At 36.5% G+C, this 20,286-nt stretch overlaps 2 protein-coding genes across 5 annotated transcripts in view; one reads left to right on the top strand and one right to left on the bottom strand.

The window, feature by feature from the left end:
- The window catches only part of LOC100648099 (tudor domain-containing protein 1), a 318,253-nt gene that overhangs the window by 213,549 nt on the left and 84,418 nt on the right, over positions 1-20,286 (top strand). The window contains exon 1 of one of the 4 annotated variants that reach the window (XM_048408424.1): positions 18,634-18,683. The exons of the other annotated variants lie outside the window; for them this stretch is intronic. The gene's annotated coding sequence lies outside the window, so the exon portion shown is untranslated. Of the gene's footprint in view, positions 1-18,633; positions 18,684-20,286 lie in introns of those variants that run through there. 4 annotated transcript variants of the gene reach the window in all.
- LOC100642644 overlaps positions 1-20,286 on the bottom strand; it is a 116,511-nt gene that overhangs the window by 25,589 nt on the left and 70,636 nt on the right. The window lies entirely within an intron of this gene.

Here is a 20,286-nt window from a genome sequence, read left to right on the forward strand (position 1 = left end):
GGAATTCGTTTGTTATTACACGCAACCGCGTTAATTTAGTTCCGGCCGGGCTAGCGCGATACTTTCGCCCGGGAAAACGTTCTCGCGAAACATTGATAATTATTTGATATTCGCTTGGCTGCCGAATAATTACACCTGTTTGTTCGTGGCATTTAATACAGCAAGTATTATTTGATTTCGCGTCCCTACTTACTCGCGCGTGTTTTATGAAATTTGGCCGACCAAGCGCGACGAAATTGGCCCCGGCCTGATAGAGAACCCAGCCACCCAGCAGCCAGTCGACCAATCGGCCCACGATGCTTTCGTAAAAAGCGCGTCGTTCCGCTGAATCAACCGGTCGAACGAAATAACGAGAAAAAAGAAAAACACGAACACCTGGGAAAATAGTTAAAATACGTGTCCTATCGAGGTTTTATCTTTGCACCGCGACCGTGGTTTTTCGCGGTGTTAATTGTCCGCGAAAGTGAGTCGATCTGTTGCTATACATATGTACATACGGTCGTTTATGAAACGTTTTCAGGCATTGGAAAACTATTTCAGATGCGCTGTAATATAATCTGTACGATGTGTATGATTTAATTTATATTATCGATGCTTTAAACTGTTCAATTCGTGCATCTCTGTATATGTATTGACACAGTGATCAATTACAAGAAATATGTTTTGGCGACTGTTGAAAGTTCCATTTCTGTGTTGATGCTGCGTTGATTCGAATCAGATTAGAATTTTAACGATGTTTAGAAATATAGAGAATATACTTGTATATAAGCAATTATGTTGTAATAATTGTAAAACATATTTACGTTATATACGTATACGTATAATTAATTTTCAGCTTGCAAAAAAGAAAGGTAAATGTTGAAGACTTCTAGGAAAAGTATATTCGTTCTGTAACGAGCTGGACATTTTTGTGCATCTGTAAGAAGACTAAAATTGAGAATATAAAATATCATAGGCAAATTATAATATTTAGCAGGGAAAACAAATGTCTATCCAAATTCGATTTCTTCACTTTCCCTCCCATTCACTGTGACACTAAACACGTCAAGAAGCTTCATAGTTTGAATCTTGCAAATTGTTCCTAATTTTTTACTCTTCAATCTAATTTCCAGAATCATCTCGAAAAGCAAACCTCTCTTATTTTCCAACACTATTCTTTCTTCGTCTTCCACAAACCACTCCCGTCATGGGTCAAATTATTTCTCCAATTTTCCAAGTTTCGCGTCGATCAACTGGGAAATACGCTTCGATTCACCTTATGGTACGCGTTCCTCTTTAATATCCTGTCGGTATCACTACAAAAACTTGGAAGACGAAAGCGACACAGCCATGTGAGATTCGATCCTCCATGTTCGTTTCTTTGAGTTTCCAGCCCTAACTTGATCTCTGGTTTGGATTAAAACTCTTATTACACTGGGTGTCTCGAAAACTTCGGGAAATCGTAGGGGACCGGTAAACTAAGGAAAATAAGATTTCTTTGGATATCTACTGAGCTTCGCTGCGTTTTGAAGAGAAATTGTTCGCGGGAACAGAAAGAAGAAAAAGGTGTGTTATTTACTCGACGAAGATATTGTTGAAAATATTAGCCTCTTGCAATAATTCAAGCATTGTATCTAACAGTGGCCACTCTAATTGCAACTAGATATCGCTCCGGTGATATTTGATGCACTGCAGCTGCGATTCAGTTTTCATCTTCGTTGAATAGATGATGTCACGAATGAGAAAGTTTAAATGGCTAAGTATAATAACGAAGACATCTTCGTTTCTCTTTTCGTAATTTTCCCCAAACTGGAGCGAAAATGAGTAAATCATTAAGGGAGATTTTTTTCTCCGTTCGTCGGTCCCAGAAATTTTGACATTTAGTTTAGGGACACCCTGTATAAGGCAGAGTGTGGTAGACACTCGCGTGTGCACCACAAGGTGGAAGGTTAAAATTCGAAGCTGACTCCGCTAACAAGATGTGTCTCGTCGTGGTGGAGAACAGATAATTCGAGGAGGTCGAATTTTCGGACGTTCGCGAAGAAATTCTTCCCGCGTACGCGCGGAAGTTCGTTTCGTCTAGCGAAGAAGAACGATACCGGGAGAAAGACAGAAAGAGATATGTTATGTATATATCTAGTACGAGGAAGAGAGGATAACGCAGAGTGAAATGAAGGAGAGCGAACGAGGGACAATAATCCGACGGAAAGTTTGAAAAAGGAGGAGCGAATTTTGCGGAAAAAGTAGCCGGGAGCGAATGAAACGCGAAATACCGCTTTCTCTACGTAACATGACTATTCCCTCTTCTCTCTTCTCTTACCTTCTCCTTTTATTTATTTCTTTTTCTCTGCTCTCGGCCTCGTTGAAATATTAGCGTCTTATTTTTCTACGGATGGACCGGTTGCTGAAGCAAAGCTCGAAATTTCCTTCGAATAATTTTTCAACCCTCCGGCTGCGATTATTTTCTTCTCTTCCTAGATTTCGACGGGATACAGCAGATTCTGTTTCTCCTTTTCATTTGCCAATTTTCATTTTGAGCGGATAGATACGGTTTCGCTAGGCTTCCACGACTCTTCCGTGTTTGTTGCTAATCGCGCGTAGGTAATTAATTTTTGAGGGTGAATTTTAAATATTGGAGAGGGTTGGCGTATGTTGCGTGGTAGTTTTGGATAATATCGTTTTATCGAAGATTGGTTATATTGGGGTTTGAATTCCTTTTTTTATCTTCGTTGTGATTGGCGTCGTGTAGATAAAAGTATCGATTATTGTAAATTACTTGTTACGTAAAATTGGAGTTTTACTATCTTACGAATAATTAATTTCAATTACTGTTATTCAATTTTGTAATCTTTAGCCGAGTCTTCTGCTTCAGGTAAAATATGTTCTCCGGTATACTTTTTGGTTCTCCCTCTTTATGTGGAACACGAAAATTTAGAGTACAGCGTGGATACTGAAATTAATTATATTTAATTTTGGTAGTTGTACCAAATATTATTACATCAATTTAAATAAAATGATATGGTATAATATGGCGCTCTTCATCTTTAATGACTACTATTCTACTACTTTCCAAATTAAATAGTAAAACGTAACACTCGTGTGAAGATTGGCAAATGAAAAACGAATGTACCTAAATAAAATGAATTAGTTCTTAATTGTTTCTCCTGCAGGGCATTATTAAAATAAAGTTAATGAAATTCCTGTAGTCGACTGACAAATTCAAATTTTAATTAACTCCATTGAGCGATGTAATCTTTCTCTGTATTTATTCCATTTCTGTCCGGATTGTATGCTGTATTATTTAATTAAGAAATTTCAATCGTTGCACGCAAGAGTTAAAAAGAAAGAGATTAACGGTAGGAACGGCAGAGTCGAGGATGAAAAAAGGTGGTAACGAGAGAATCTTTTCACCCAAGGTAGTCAGCAAGCCATCTTTAACAGCAAAGAACGATCCTGATTCCTTTGTGTTTCTCGCTTGGTCGGCTCCTTACAGAAGGATCCATTTAACGGGTGCATCCCTTTGTCTTCGTCCCGCTTCACTAGCGATGGACCCGCCGGACCATTTGAAATTAGATGTTGCTCAACACTCATGGAATCTCCAACTTTTTAATCAATTTTATTTTTGTATGTTATTGATCTTAGCTTTTATTAATAATAAGTTTTCTCTGGTTCGTATATTAATAGGTACATTGCGGATATTTATACGTTTACAGAGAAATTGAAACGTATTGAAAATATGCGAAGTATTTGTCACAGTATTTAAAAATGAACTAAATCTCCGTTTAAACTCTATCTCGTTGGCTGTGTTCATAAAAATCTTACGAAGATTTCGCAGTTCAACGATTGTTTCTATTACTACAACTTATACATTTGAAACGAGCTTTGCACGAACTTTCGAATCCGTAATAAAAAAGAACGTTCTATAGTTCGACAACAGGTCTGTAAGAATAGTCGCGAAAATCGTACTACGTACGAAATATTAGTAAATTAAGAGCAAGTGTTGATTTCCGAATTCCAACTTTAATTGACTGCATTCGGTATATCTCAATTCTGAGTTACATTTGTATCTCCAAATATACAGGGTGGTTGGTAACTGGTGGTACAAGCGGAAAAGGGGTGATTCTACGCGAAAAAAGAAGTCGAAAATATAGAATAAACATTTTTCGTTTGAGGCTTTGCTTTCGAGAAAATCGACTTTGAATTTTTGCTCGGTACGCGTGCACTTTATCACGTCTCGTTATAACGGATCTCACTGTAGATCGTTGTCTCGATTGATGTTATGTTGATAAACATTTCCAATGTGTTAAAAAGTGTTCATAGAAATTTAATTAGAAGAGCAGAAGTATGTGTTCGGCAGAATGGGCAACATTTTCAGCAATTTTTTTAATAATAAACTTTATGATTACTTCATATTATTTCATTATGTATTCCTAATTTTCCATTACGGCAAAAACAAACTTAAACTGCGATAATATCCATCGAGACAACGATCTACAGTGAGATCCGTTATAACGAGACGCGATAAAGTGCGCGCGTACCGAGCGAAGATTCAAAGTCGATTTTCTCGAAAACAAAGCCTCAAACGAAAAATTTTTATTCTATATTTTCGACTTCTTTTTTCGCGTAGAATCACCCCCTTTCCGCTTGTACCACCAGTTACCAACCATCCTGTATAAGATCGTACCGCATCGTTTTTCTTGAAAAAGAAGTTAATTATCTTCTCTTGTCCTTGCCACTCGATATGCCATGCAATAAGTTCGTTTTCCAGTTACTACCAATATTGCCCATAATGATATGCGAATTACCAGTACTAATTAATACCAAAGTGTCGAATCAATTTGATCATTGGAATATTTCACATTTGGAAAATTTTGCTCGAAGGTATTAGGTTGTCCGAAAAGTTTCTTTCGTTTCGTAAGATGATAACAGATGAACAACAATTTCTGTTTTATATTGTTTTGTTGAATTAGGTATAATCCATTTCGTTATATTTCTATTATTAACTGATATAAAACAAAAAACATCCTATGTGTATTATTTCCTTATAAAACGAAAGAAACTTTTCAGACAACCTAATAGTTAGCAAATAATTTAAGAAACAGAATAAAACACACATATCGAAGCCATCTAACAAAAAGTGGCAAGCTTAGAGATAACAAGTTAATTATTTCCTAACCTTGACGAGTTCTTCCCTGAAGAATTTCCCTATCAATCCCGGTTAACCCACGTTAACACAATCCCCGTTTCTTCCGCGAATCTCACTAACCCCTACCTACCTGCAACCCTCTAAAATCGCGTACATTCGTACGTGCTCGTGGATCGCGAGTTTTCTCATCAAAGGCAAACTAATTACGCGGCTATCCTGGCCGCCCCTCGCCGCGCGATCGCTGTTACGATTCCTCCTGTTCACGATGAAATTTCAGACCGAACCGAGCGGCTCGCTACCATCCGCGAATACGCGGATGAAAAGAGAAAGGGAGCAACGCCTAGCGAATACGCGGATAGAAAGAGAAAGAAGACACAGAAGAGAGGTTTGGCTGGTGGTCGCTTAACGCAGGTGAGCTGGATGCGCAACGGATGAAAATACAGACGGAAACAGACGGACGTTGCTTCGGGGTTAAACAGTGGCGCGGCGACGAGGATGAGCAAGAGCGAGGGGATAAGGGCGGCCGGTTGACGGGGCCAGTGTGGGCGGCGCAGGGTGCTGAGAGCTTCGTTAAATAATTAATCGATCCATATCTGCTCCGACTGTCGAGCAACTACCCTGGTATTCTACCCTGGTTCGCACACATGTTGCGTTTTCTCGGCTTATCCGTACCCCTAGCGCCCCATGAATCACTGCCTCAAAGGTGAATAAGAGGAGTGAGGCAGAAAGAGAGAGTCGATGGAGAATAGGACGTTGGTTTATTCTCCTCGTTGGTCTCGCTGAGCAACGTGGTGATGGAGTATTTGGAGTGCAGCGACGAGAGATTTTCAGAGGAGATTTTTGGAGTTTCGTTGCTTCTAATTGTTTTGTTCGTCAAGCATCAAATTTTGTAGAAAATTCTTCGGTGTTTTATTGTGTTATTAAAATTGGAATATTAATTGACGAGATGATAACAATATTTGTGAAATCTTTAGACTTCGTTCGCATCAAGTACTGGATTGTGCGATAAGTTAGTTCGTCTTTTATTGAACCATTAATATTGGATTTTTAATTGATAGTGTTATAATAGAGAAATTATTCCAAATGTTTAGACTGTGTGTTCGTCTTTCTTATTGCACTATTAGTATTGAATTATTGATTAAGAAGGTCGTAGTAAGAACGAACTTTATTATTACAAATTACGTATTATGAATAATGTATTCTATTATGGTGGAATCGTTGTTATAAAAGATGATCTGTATGTTGACTCATTGGTGAAGGAAGGTTAACCAGTTCCAGGGGATTCGTGATTTCACGATTTGATTAGATACGATTCTTCTGTGATGTAATTATAGATGCACTCACAGGATTTATGTTACGCAATGAATATTTTGCTTGGAAAAATTGAAATGTGTTGAGCAGAAGCTACATAATGATAATAGTAATAAAATATTCAGTTTTACAGAATGTCCCATTTTCTTTCGCAAAGTTAATTTAACTGATAGACTATGTTAGCATCGTTTTGCGAATAACTGGCGTAATTTGTGTTTACACCTTTATTTCACAGATTTCCAAAGATTTTCGCTTTATGCGTATTTAGCGGACAGCTGCTTTTTTTATATTACACCAATGAAAAATAATATTTTGTTACTTTACATTTTAAACTAACGCATACTTTTCTCTGTTTTGTTCCAGGTACGTATTCTTTAACAGTGTTCTGGCAATTTAGAAATAATCTACCATCAAGATTTGATGAGGTATGATAACGACGATTATTGTAATCAAGTAATTTGCATGCTACGTACATAGATCATTTTTCATTGAATTTTTTATTTTTCCACATTCCATGTACCGTAATAAGATAATTCAACTTTGATCAATACTATTAATAAGCAAAAGATGTTAGTTTTGATAACATCAATGAACGTCGTGCGAAATTTAGCTTTTTAACATTTTGAAAATTAATCGTTCAAATCTGTGGTGTTTATAATAAATTATTTAACAGTAGCAAAGTTATATGGCAAATGTAAGCTCGATTAATTCTAATAAAAACATGAGCTCTCAAATTGAACCTTCTAACATAATTTCTAATCGAAATATCTGATATCTTCGTCTAATTGTAAATAAAGTTGACGATAATCTAAACGGCAGCAAAAATGTTGCAAAATGTAAAATAGGGAAACGATACGTTTTCTGGTCGATTACGAAGATTCTGAACCCATTTATAGTACACATAACATCTACCTTACAATCTTTGTGGACTGTGGCTGCGTCCCCTTCTACTTTCAAGTGTATCAAGATAACCGAAAAGGTTTCTAAATTACCAAACTTCCTCGATTAGCTTTCTTCATTCCCTTGAATCCTCTGCAGCAAGAACATCCGAACTATGATTGCCACATCAAACGTTTAATCTACTTCGTCGAAAACCACCATCGAAGTATAATAAACCTATGCTACCTAAATTCCCATACTTTCGCAACTTCCAATTAACTTCTTCGAGTTTCTTCGAATTTTCAAATATTTGCAGCCTAATTTTGGGATTTCCTGCTCGAACGAGATTAAATTGAAAAATTTATTAGATTCTATGTAAATGAAGGTGAAAGAGGAACTTTCGAACGATAAATTTTCCAGCAGTTAACGATTTCTATAAGAAGTGACTTTAACAAATTCTAAAATTCGTTCAATCCAAACCACAGAGAGAAGAGAAACGATAAAGAAGAAGAGAGAAGAACGTTCGACTGATAAACTGAGCAATTGGCACTTTGCACTTGCACCGTGCAGAAAATAAATCTAAAAAATCCTAAAGTTCGATCGAGTCATTCAAACTGTATAAAAGAAAAAGAAAGAGAAAATAAGAGAAAAACTTTGGAATGATGAACTCGCGAACACAACTACGTAGACACACACGGACGAACTCGTTTCTTTCCGCTCGCAACCCCTAAGTAGGCTGGAACACTGCCCTTTAAATACCGCGATTAATTCCGCGCAACGTAATAAAGCGCAACCACGAAGAATGAAAATATTGTAATAACTCGTGGCGCATAATGAGCGAAAACCACGGAACGTGCCTGGCTGCGTTATTCGCGATACAACGCTCTCGTAGCTCGCGTGATCGTTTAACACGACCCCGAATCGCTACTATCGGAACGTTGCTATTAATAGGTCGAAATTTGGAATTCATTAACGTCAGATTCCCAAACTGTCTCCCCCAGCCTCCAAACCAAACCGTAAATTAAGTGTAATACAAAGCTGTTCGAAGGTTTCCTGTGATTTCTGGCCATTCTCGCGATTCACGAATCGATGCATAATACGCTGTTTTCTATCGTTCTCATGGAACGTTTCCCATTTATTAAATTAAATCTTCCGACAGATTTAACACACGTCAAAGGAAATTTCTAAAATGAAATGTTTTCAATCTAATTTGAATAAAGACTTATAATGTGTTTGTAATGAGAAGTTGTAATTTGGCGCTCTTTGCTTGCAAGTTCTATGATGAAAGATAATTTTCGTTTAAGATGTACACAATATAGTAAAAAGTAGAAAATCTACGACTGTTCTCAGTATGAATTATAATTTTAACCTTGGTAAGGTTCACCACACGCTGCAGATTCTTCAAAATATCTTCCAGCAAGATCATTGGATCGCTATAATTTTTCTGGCATCGCTGAGACCTATTGGAATATAGAATCCTACGATAAATTCCACAAGAGGAAAGAATAAATATCACAATATGATATCGTCGGCCGCAAATACGTTATCTCCAACCAAACAAACGTCGATTGTCAACTCGAGTCACGTACATGCAAATCATCCTCATGCCCAAGCTTCGTTCACCACAGAAGAATCATCATTTCTTCTAAGCACAACACTCATTGCGTTCAAAACTCTCATAAATTTCCATAGCCATCTGTAGTCTCGTAGAATTTTTTACAACGAGGTCTCGCTCGATTACCCTTCGAAATGACGTTTCTTTACGCGTGTCTATTTACGCACGTGCCTGTCGTATTATTTCGTGTAAAATGAAGCGCGATAGAAGAAGAATCACTCAACTATCGCGCTAACGTGTTTCGTAAAACATCGGTATAAAACGATGGTCTCGGTGCTCAGAAGTAGCTGTTTTGTTTCGAACCCCTGACGCGTGTCTTCTTTTTGTCCCGGTCGATCCGTGAAACCGAGCAAAAAGACACGCTGAAGAAAAAGCGTCGCGCAGTTATTTCCTGCGTTTCGCGACGCGCAAATATCCCAGGGAAACGGCACTTTAATATCGCAGCACCGCATGAAAATTCACCGTGAGAGAGGAGAGTCAGTTACGAGAAAAAGGAAAGGGGAAAAAGGGTGAAGGAGGGTGGTTGCTCGCTCTAGTGGTACAGTGGCTACAAAAAGTGTCAGCGCACCATTGTATCGGATATTTAATAGTACGTGATTAATTAGGTGCAAATAAATTATTTACTATAGCATAGTAATTACTTGGAGACAAATATGATTTAGTAGTATTTCCATACGATTATAAAAATTTGATACTACGAAGATCAAAGATCTCCGTATGTGTAACAGAATTATAATTTTTTCTAATAGAATCGATAAATAATGTTATTTGTGATTTAAAAACGATTAAAAGATCATAATTACTTTAGGCGATCATGGCAGTAGCATTTTGTTGTATTTGCTTTCAACTGCTGGAACACACACGCGACGAATGTTTCACTTAGCAATTTTCGTCGGCAGGGTATCCCTTTCAAAAAGGGAGGAACAGGAATTTATCGCCAGAAAACGTCAATCTTTTCCCGGCATCAAATAATTAACTGATGTTCCGCAACGGTCTGCTCCAGACACGAAGCTTCGCTGCTCATCTTCTATGATCCTGCTATATTTTTTTCTTCCGCGTTATTTTCACCAATTATGCGGAGGACAGGCATGGAAAAGTCGTGGGTTAAAGTTTTCGCCAACATTGAAATACCTTGAACATCCGCTATCTCGGAATTTTAAATATGCAGCTGAAAACGAGCAACTTATTTACACTAACGATGAAAGACAATATCATATCACATTCTCCTCGTATTGCAAAACATTCTATCATTATACCGAACGTGTTGCTACAATTTTTATTTTTATAATCGTGCCGATAATAGTCGAGAGAACAAACATAACACGATGATCGTTAATTGGAATTAAAATAAAGTAGCGTGAAATTGCTCGATCTAACCTTTTCTTCCATGGAAAAATTATTCAAATTTGAAGTTTCCTAAATGTTTTCGTACGATTTATAACATTTCTGACAAACTTTTTGGTTATTCGAACTTGCTCCAACTTAGATTCCTTTTCAGACGAGTCAGCTTTCTCGCCGGGTTTATCGCGCGCGATTGAATCGCGACTTTACGCGTCGAATTTTCGCACTGGCCAACCGTCACACCTGTCACGAGGAAACGTTCTCTAGGAAAAAAAAGAAACGCTGCGCGAGAAGTTTAGGCGACGCGAGTTTCAATCGTAAAATGGAGATGCGAAACTAATTTTTCCCCTTACAATAGCTGCTCGATCGTCAAAGCTACTTGCCTGGCCGAACTTTCGCGAAAAGTCGTTTATCTGGATAGCGTGATCGCTGGATTGTGGATTTTTATGCAAATCTACATATTTTCCCGAACACAATTAATCGATCGATTCCCTCAAATATGACAAAACACTTTGAAATCTGTTTGATGTTTTGGAAAATCAATGATTTTAGAAATCTGCCTCAGTTTTCTGTATCTTTCTACTTGAAAGAACAAGCTATAGCGTATATAGGAAAAATTAATTTAATTAAAATTCAAATTAAAATTAGATTAAAGTAGATTAAGTCTATGAATTTTAATGAATTATATTAATTTAGGAGATACATAATACGATAATTACGTCTCTTATTGATTATATAGCGCAATTTCTAAAGTATTTTATGATAGTAATAATTGCTGCAAAAAGTATTTTCTCGTTCAAAGTCCACGATTTTCAATCTTCGTTTTTCCAAGAGTCGGCACAATTATAATGAAGTCGCGGAAATAGCCTCGAAAATATATAATAATTATTTTTCAACAAATATTCAGTTTAAGAGATGAAAGAAACTATATGAGGTACACAGAATTGGGCAAAATTTTTAATTATGAATGAGACATCGTTTTCATTAACTCCCTGAATTACACTATTTCAAAGATAAAAGTTTCGAAACGTACGTAGGCGTTTACTCACATGGACTGGAAACACTTTTAATACACCGGCAACTATATTCGAGAATGAGCCGAGGTTCTATTATATTACAGGCCGAAAACAAATGGATAGAATGAAATTTTAGCAGTTTTTAATCAAACGCTTTCGCGGTCGTTCATTGTACCTGCTCGCGCGTAAAAATTTCACGAATCGGACACGGTTAATTTTCTGGAATGACGAACAGAGGGAAGAAACGTCGAAACTAAAATTACCCTGCTACGTCGATCGGAGCTGGCCAAGTAAAAACAATTGTCAGCTTCGTTATACTAGCCATTCTTTTTTATTTCCTTTTTGCTCCGAAATAAAAGTAATACTTTTTTTCAATAGAAAACACTATTAAATCGAAGGCTGAAAACTTTATTTGTTAGAATCCTGGAATTGAATGAATTAAAATGGAACAAACTTTATGCGTATATTAATTTCGTTGTGTTTATTAAATTATATTTTTTATCGAGTTTCCTCTCATTAAGTTGTTCTACTTTTTTAGTAAATCAATAAATAAAGTGAAAATTGAATTGTCTTTCTTATTCAGAACGAATAATCATATGTAATGAGTAATAATATTTATTGTTCCATATTGAAAGAGGAAATAATTTGTTCTCTTAATTAAACGAGACACAGATGAGTAAATATATAAGGATCCTTTCCATTTACATGCAAAAGCGCTCGATATATCTATCACAATTTTTGTCGCGTTTACAGGATCCGCGTCTGACCACATACGACCCATTTTCACTTGTCTCTTCTCTTCTTACGTATCAAGAATAAAGTTATAAATATTTTGTTCATACATCTTTATATTTTCTTAGCATATGGATTAACTATTTAAACATGTATTGTTTCAATTCTAAGCAACATGTATAATTATATATTTTTCTATGTCCTTTTGATAAACCAACAAACAGAAAATTCATCAAAACAATTGATAACGCTTATACGAACAAAAATTCTTACGTGTCTCAAGATATTCCATGCTAAAGGGCTAATAAAAAAACGTATTAGAAGATATTTTAATTGTTATTTCGTAAAACTCATCGTCAAATTACTCGATCTTAATTCTCACCTCTTTATAGTATTATAGATTCCACTTCGCACAGTGAAAGATCTCAATCTACCAACGAAAATATATTCCATACACGAGAAGAACAATCCTAGACTATAAAAACGTACAAAATATCAAATAAAAGACGATTATTGGGAAATGAGAGTTTCTTGCACAATTATTACTGCTCGCACTTTGTTTATGATTTTCACGGGAAAGAACCGAGAGTCTAAGCGCGCAGAAATAGAAAGCCAAGTAGTTGAACGAATAAGGGCGAATAAATCGTTTGACGTAGAAATCAATAAAGCAGAGTTTAAACGAAACAATAAAAAATGAGAGATTGGAAAAAAGGAGAGGATACAACAGCGGAGTCTGGCGAAAATAAAAGAAACGGAGTGGCTGATTTACATTGACAGCGACAGGTTATCTCGCCGGTGGATCGTACAAAGCCTTCGTCCGCCTCTTGCAACGGATCTTCCGCATCCCGTCATTTTTTTCCCCCTGATAACTTTCAGCCCACCCACCGTTTGACGTAATATCTAATTATGGGGCTGATGAACGCGTCTTCCGCAAATGGTTGCACGAAACTTTCATCCCTTTTTGGTGTACTATATTATCGACGTGTATAGCTGCGGTATCTTAAGCTGTTACATCGTTTGGAAACGTTGTTTGTCAAGTTTATTCCTATGGAAGAATTATGTCTTTATCGGCAATAATAATTTCGTTTAATCGGTTACTGTATTTTTAGAATTGCAAGCTCTTTAACTTTATTCATGGAATTAATTTCTATCGAAGAATTTTTATTAGCTATACGACATAAGTCATTCCCAAGCTATTCCTCAAACAGCATATCAATTGGAAGTAATAGCATCACGAGTCTGACTTCGAACATTCTGATTCTACTTACAACTCATTCTCCACTATCGGAGAGCGCTATTTATTTCTCAATATCTTCACTACATTTACGATGGATTACGATTTAACGATCTGCTATTATAATTTCTAAAACTTTCCACTAAAACAATTTTCAAAATTAACAAAAAAGTCCGCCAACGTGGTTCATCGAGTTGCAGTCTCAAGCGATGATACGACTCACGTTAAAAATCACAGACAAAACAACGAAATTGAAAAATATGTTCGTTGTTTAAAATAAATAAAATTGCCTCGCAATTCTTGGCAACGCGTTAGCAACAGTACTTTACTCGATTCAGCTTCGGAGCGTCGACCGAGGGTAATTTCGTGACGAGTTAAGTAATGTTGATTAAAGCCGGCGTCCATTACGAGATTACACTGTGTTTAACTATTATATTTTCCGCAGCGGTGCACGTAGCTCACTAATAACCATCATTAATAGATCCAACGCGACATCTTGAAATTATCATCGGCGAGCGTTTTCGCCTCGCGTGAACCAATCATTCGCGTGATTCTTCCTCGTTTCTCTTTACGATTGCTGCAATTCCTACGATCATTAGTAGACCGTGAAAAGAAGAAATCTATGGCTGCCAAAACGCACGAAACGCGCATAATATACGAAAATATTTAAATAAATACAAAGTATAGTACGTATTCTGATATCTAGTAGCTACGATAAATTTCTGTCTAGGTTGCGCTTCTTTCATTTTATTTATTGCATCCCCAGTCCAGCCATTAGATTTCTCTGGAATTATTTAAGTTAATGGTTGTGAAATTGATTAAATATCTTATAATAAAATATATATAATAATATTGCTAAGATATTATTTTTTTATATAAATAAATTAAAAAATAAATTTTATAATTTTAAACATTTTTTGAATTAGAAATTTTAGTAGAATATGTATATATATATAAATAATAAATGAATAAATAATTACTAATTTATAAGGTGTAAATAAATATTTAAATATTTATTTTAAATTTTTTAATTTTTGATATTTAAATTAAAAAATTTATTATCTGGAATTATTTTACTAAACGATAAAAGATTCTTATAAATATACTGTACGTATTATACGAAACTCTCTGAAATATCATTGCAACGAATCGCATTAATATGACGTTTAGAAGATTTACGACGAACGTTTAGAAACATTTGAAGGGGACGTAAATTCATGGAATTAGCATCTTGAAAAATATTCCATCGAATAAATTTTGCAAAACCGCAATAAATAATAATAAGATTATAACTATACATATTCAGTGAGTAAATCGGATCAAGATGAACGTTCCAGTCCAGGATTCGAAATTTATTGCTCTTCGCGAAAACATGGAATACAAAATTATCTGGCTTGAAAAAGGAACCCTGCGGCTTATTAACAAATTTTGAACGTTTCTCTTCGTTCCTCTTTAATATCCAACTGTCAAAAGCATTTGATTGTTTAATAGAAGTTCATAGTAAAAGCGCTATAGACAGTCCTGTACGAATCAATAGAGACTGTCATTTATTTCATAAATAACAATCGGTAAAATATAAAGTCAAATGAAACTCACTGCTAGTGATAAATCGTTTGGACGTGCATCATATCAGGAACATCGTCGCACCGCGCAATCGCTGTATTGTATCGGTAGCGATCGTGAAAGCGCATTTACAACGGTTACCTCATACTCCTCGTGTAGCACGTGTTAATCATGACAATCACATTTTCGACGCCTTCGTCCATCGATTTTCGTTATCTGGTTCTCTGCCTCTCTCAAGGTTCTCACCTCGTTTTCACTCTCGTTCCTCGCCACTCGTGTTAGCATGCGAGCCACGCTTTAGAAAGGTGATGTACAAGCGTAGGATGACTTTAGAATGTTCGCTAGGTGTGCCAGCCGATCGTTTCCGAGACCTTACCTGCTATTGTGACCCGATTCAATCCGATTATCGATCGAACAAAGCACAGAATCTCGCACACGAATCTTTGGCCGCGTTTATTTTCCATTGTGTTCCTCGGTGATTCAATTTTTAGTACCACTCGTAAACGGCGCGTTATTCTTGTAAAGAATCGTCGTTCAGAGAGAATGGAAATCTTGTAGAATGTTTCTATCTGGGATTGATTTTAGATAGTTTTGGCATAAATTTGAAAACTGAAATAATCCACGCTCCGCGTTAACTCTTTCGCGCTTCAGTATCACGTATTGAGTAAGTTGTTAATTAAACGAACGATGAACGTATTTATATTCGACAAAAAGATCTTAAATTATACGGTATTTTTCTTTACGAAACCTTTTCTCGAGAAAATTATGTAACAACGAAAACGTTCCTATAATTCCTATAATTTTCTTCTCAACTAACAAATAACATAAGAGCGTGTCACGTGTCAATAATCTTCATACAGGTTGAATTCTAACTCGTAAGCTCTGCATAAAGATACTTGTCAGAAACACATTAAACGTATTTTCATTTCGATCAAGGATAAGAATTGAGAGCGATGTAACGATTAGTCGATTGTCTTTGGTTTTAATATTTCTGATACTTTTGCACGACCAAAAGACCGGCGAATTGGCACCTGCTCAAGGAATAGCTTCGCTCGAAAAGCTTCTTTCTTCGCGCGAAAATTTCATTGGGTGACTGGCGGCAAAAAAGCTTGTCAGTTCGTCGACATGCTCTGTCGTCCGGCTAGCACGACGTTCGTTGTAACAGTCTCGCAAGAAGCGGTTGCGTTTCTGCTTCTTTCACGCTTGACACTATGCGTCGTTTCCATCGGATACCCGTTTCGCTCCACGTATTTACGGCTTCAACTATTATTGCCAGCTTCACGCGAATATTGCGCGCTGCAACTGTCACACATCCAACTTACGCCCTTAAACGAGCGATGGAAACGTTTTTCTCGCATTTTTACAAATCTTTTCTTACAAATAATTTATGTGAAATATTTAGTAGATTTAAGAGCCGGCTCGATGTGTATGTATTAGGTCGTCCGAAAAGTTTCTTCCGTTTTATAAGGAAATAATGGATGCACAACATTTTTCGTTTTATATTATTTTATCGAATAATTATGATCCATTTTGTTCTATCAACATAAAGATCACAATGTTCGTCAGATTAGGTTTGATGTTCGTATAAAGATGCATCGTTGTAAAAGACGTGTCTGTAAAAGAAAGACACTTTTCGGACAACCTAATATATTACTTATTGTAGTTAGGCTTACAACTTAATACGATCTGTGCTCACCTAAGTGCACATTTAGTAGAATTTTAGTTTGCTTTTTAACGTGTTACCTGTATCTATATCGCTGTGTTTCCAATGTAGTTTTTGTATACTAAATGTGAAATTGTTATATCATAATATATTTGTACTTTGAATTACCATAATTTATTGTATATATTATTAACTATATATTATATATCGTAAACTATGATATGTTTCTACATCACAGTATACTTATGTTTAAATATACCTAATATTACGATATATCTTAGTATTAGGGTATATCGTATTATTTTCGTTAGTTTGTGGTTTCTTTGGTTCTTTGACTTCTTTGGAACTACTGATATTGCATTCGGATTTACTCTTTCAGGCATATTGCCTTTAGTTTCATACTTGCTTTTATGAAGTTTGTCGGCTGCCATACTTGTTCCTCGATGCTGACTCACTTCGATATTGAGGTTTGGTAAATTTAATTTATATTTATGAGCATTACTGAAGAAATAGATTCTACATAGAAATTTGTACCATTTATTAAATTTCATAATAAATCTTCCGCTGTGTATGTATTTTTATATATTGTACGCATTTTGTAGAATTTTAGTCTTAAATGTCACGATAATGCATAAACTTGCGCAATCTATTTGTCAAATATCGAATTTGCTAATTTGTTTCACAGATATAAAAGTATTAAACTATTCAATTTGCTAAAAATAGCTTAACAAATTGCTGTAATTATATATGCTGTATTATATTTATTTCAAATTGCACGAAATCGATGAAAAGACAAGAAAATTGTTATGTTATGGAACATAGCGAGATTGGCTTGGAAGTTGAAACTTTCTGACTCCTGTTCCGTGCTACGACGTCAACCGAACCATGGTAAAGCTATGTAACTAGCACGCTGGCAAGTGATTCTTAACTAACTCTGTAATTAACTGAGAACTAACACGATTAACGATCAACGTAGCCACGGTAGCAAACATGTTCTTAAATCATGTTGGGTATATGTGACAAGCTCAACACCAACCTGAACCTTTTCATATAGAAAATTTCGCGTACATTTCCAGACATTAATCATTTTCCGATATGGAACCTAAATTCTTTTACATCAATAATCACTTATACTCGAATGATAAAACTAATCAAAATTGAATTGTAATATTAATTTTTAATATAGAACTTCTCAGAACAAACGTGATAGATATATAAAATATATTTTATACGTTTTTTAGAAAACGATTCTGGATAAAATAATTTCCAGACAATATATTCTCAAGACTTGGATAATTATCGGTCTAAAATTTAATTTATATCTTGATTAAATTACAAATTTAATACAATTTGAATATTGAAATATCGATGCTGCAACAAAATAATTAGACAATTGTATAAATATTAATTCGCATAGAAAGTCACGTATATAAGTCACAAAGTACATATTTATTTCCTACCAAAGAAACATAATTTATTTTGCATGACGAGGTCACCAGCAAATGGAGTTTAAACGCCATATAATGCAAAGAAGGTGCGATTTATCCTTTTAAAACGCGGCCAGGTCGGCGATAAATGAACCGTTCCCTCCTAACAAATATTTAACTGGAAGTGGAAAATGATGCGTGATCCGGAATTTATGGGATTTCGGACGCGCAAGTTGTTGCAACTAAAATTAATGGTGCAGTTGCGAATAAATGTTGATTTTTCCACGATTCTGAATAATACATTTTATAATTAAACTTCGCTCAATCCTCGATAGTTAATTGCACGATTCTACGATATCTTTTTTGACAAATAAATCGAAACCCATATATGTCCCTTCCAATCTATATTTGCAAGGATGTTTTTTCCCAGTTGATGAAAAATTATTACGTTAAATCTCAATTTATTTAATTAGATCCTAAAAGAAAATGCAATACAAATTTCCGATGGCAATATCGTAGTGATATTTCTTCGGTATATCCTTGTGCATTATAAAGCATCCTGTATTTATAACGTCTCCATTTGCAAGGAAATTTTCTACTTAACGTTACGTCGCTTTGTATCACCAGCTTGCTCAGCTTTTTCACACGCCACTAGCCAATTACGGAGCATGATTTTAATGAACAAAAATTCAGCTCCATTATAGGATAACTGCTTTCTTCTTCCAGGACATTCATCTTCGAAAATTGGAGAAACGTGAAGTGGAAACACTGTTTTAGGTATGCACTCACTTAAAGTAACATGCCCGGCTTTTGCATTAGCTCGCATAAATTCAAAATTCTTCCCTGGTTAAGTCTCTTATTCACTCGCAACACATTCATCTAATGCATGATCGTTCTAAAATTTATCATCAGGAAGATCCTTTTTATTATCTTCAAATTTATCCACAATCCTGCCGCTCTTCTACGCTTTTCTCGCGTTCGACCAATTTCGTCGATCGGTCGCGCGGCAAAACCACGCGAGCAATTAAAAGAATCGGTCGGCCGGGATAAAATATCCTCGACGAAAAAAGGAGCCCTGGCTGTTAGTAATACACGGCGGGGAGAAAAAACAAGGTAGAATCGGCGGTGGTGAAACGGTGAATTTCGCGGTTACCGTGAGCTACTTTCATAAATTCCGGGCGACGCGTCTCTATTCCGATAATAAAGCGGTCAACAAGTGCGGCCGGTGGATAAAGAGCGCCGCGAAATTGGACTGCAGTCAGGCTCAATGGAATCCTTTGCATGCATTAATGCACTCCTGTGCAAGCAGAATGCCGGAACGCGCTGGAAATGAGAATACACATCGCAACCATTGCGGCTACATTCGGTTCCATCCTGTGTACACACATATTCCCTTCTTCCTCTCTAGATTTCCTCTCCGTTTCGCTATCTATTCGCCTGCATGTGCCTATGTGCGTGTGTGTATCTGTATATTTGGGGGTATACCATAGCCGTGGGTGATCAGTGTCAGGGATACGTGCGTGCATTTTGCGACCTGGCGCGCGTGCACACACACACACACACACACACACACTCGGATCCTATGGACTGGTGTCGAACCGACGAATCAATAATTCAACGTTTACCTGTTACGCGAAGCGTGCCACGACACTTGTCTCTGGGTTACGATATCTGGAAGAGGAGACCGATTTCCTGCTTTGAAATGGAAATTATGGCGAACGCTGTTGTGCAAGATGGGGTGATTGGCGGTTTATTTGGAGAGGATTCGAGTAGACATGTTGTAACTGTGGAAAGTGCTGGTTTAAAGGATCGTGGAACCAAAGCTGTTGTGTTAGTGTTATTTATTGTAAATTATCTGATGTTTCAATTAGCCTTCAATTACAAAGAATTTATATGGTAAATGGATTGGTCGACGAGTTGCGCTGCCGTTCCACTTTTTCATTACTATGGCAGGTTGCTGTTCAGCGTGTTCAATATAGCTTCGTGATGTTTCTGAAAGGTCTTCATTAGATTCGAAGCAAGGATGGATCGTTCGCTAATCTTCTCTGGAAGAATCCAATCTTGTTCTTACTTCGGAGGACTGATGAAATGAAGGGCATGGATCATTATGCTGAGTACTGTTCGATAGATTCTCGCTTCGTTATTTGAACTTTGACATTCTACCGCCGCATCGGCGATTCATCGAGACAAATTCAGCCACGAAATATCTTCAGATACTTCCAGAAACCATTCAATCTCAAAATGCATGTTCCCCGCTGGTACGTCGAAAATATACATAATAAATAAGCGTTCAAAATTCATGCGAGTTTATGTGATTCCTGTGGAGGAATCTTCACGAGTCTCGAAGATTTTGCGCACCTTCCTGCACACGACCGTCGAT

Source organism: Bombus terrestris, chromosome 9, assembly GCF_910591885.1.
Source record: "Bombus terrestris chromosome 9, iyBomTerr1.2, whole genome shotgun sequence".
NCBI lineage: Eukaryota > Metazoa > Arthropoda > Insecta > Hymenoptera > Apidae > Bombus > Bombus terrestris.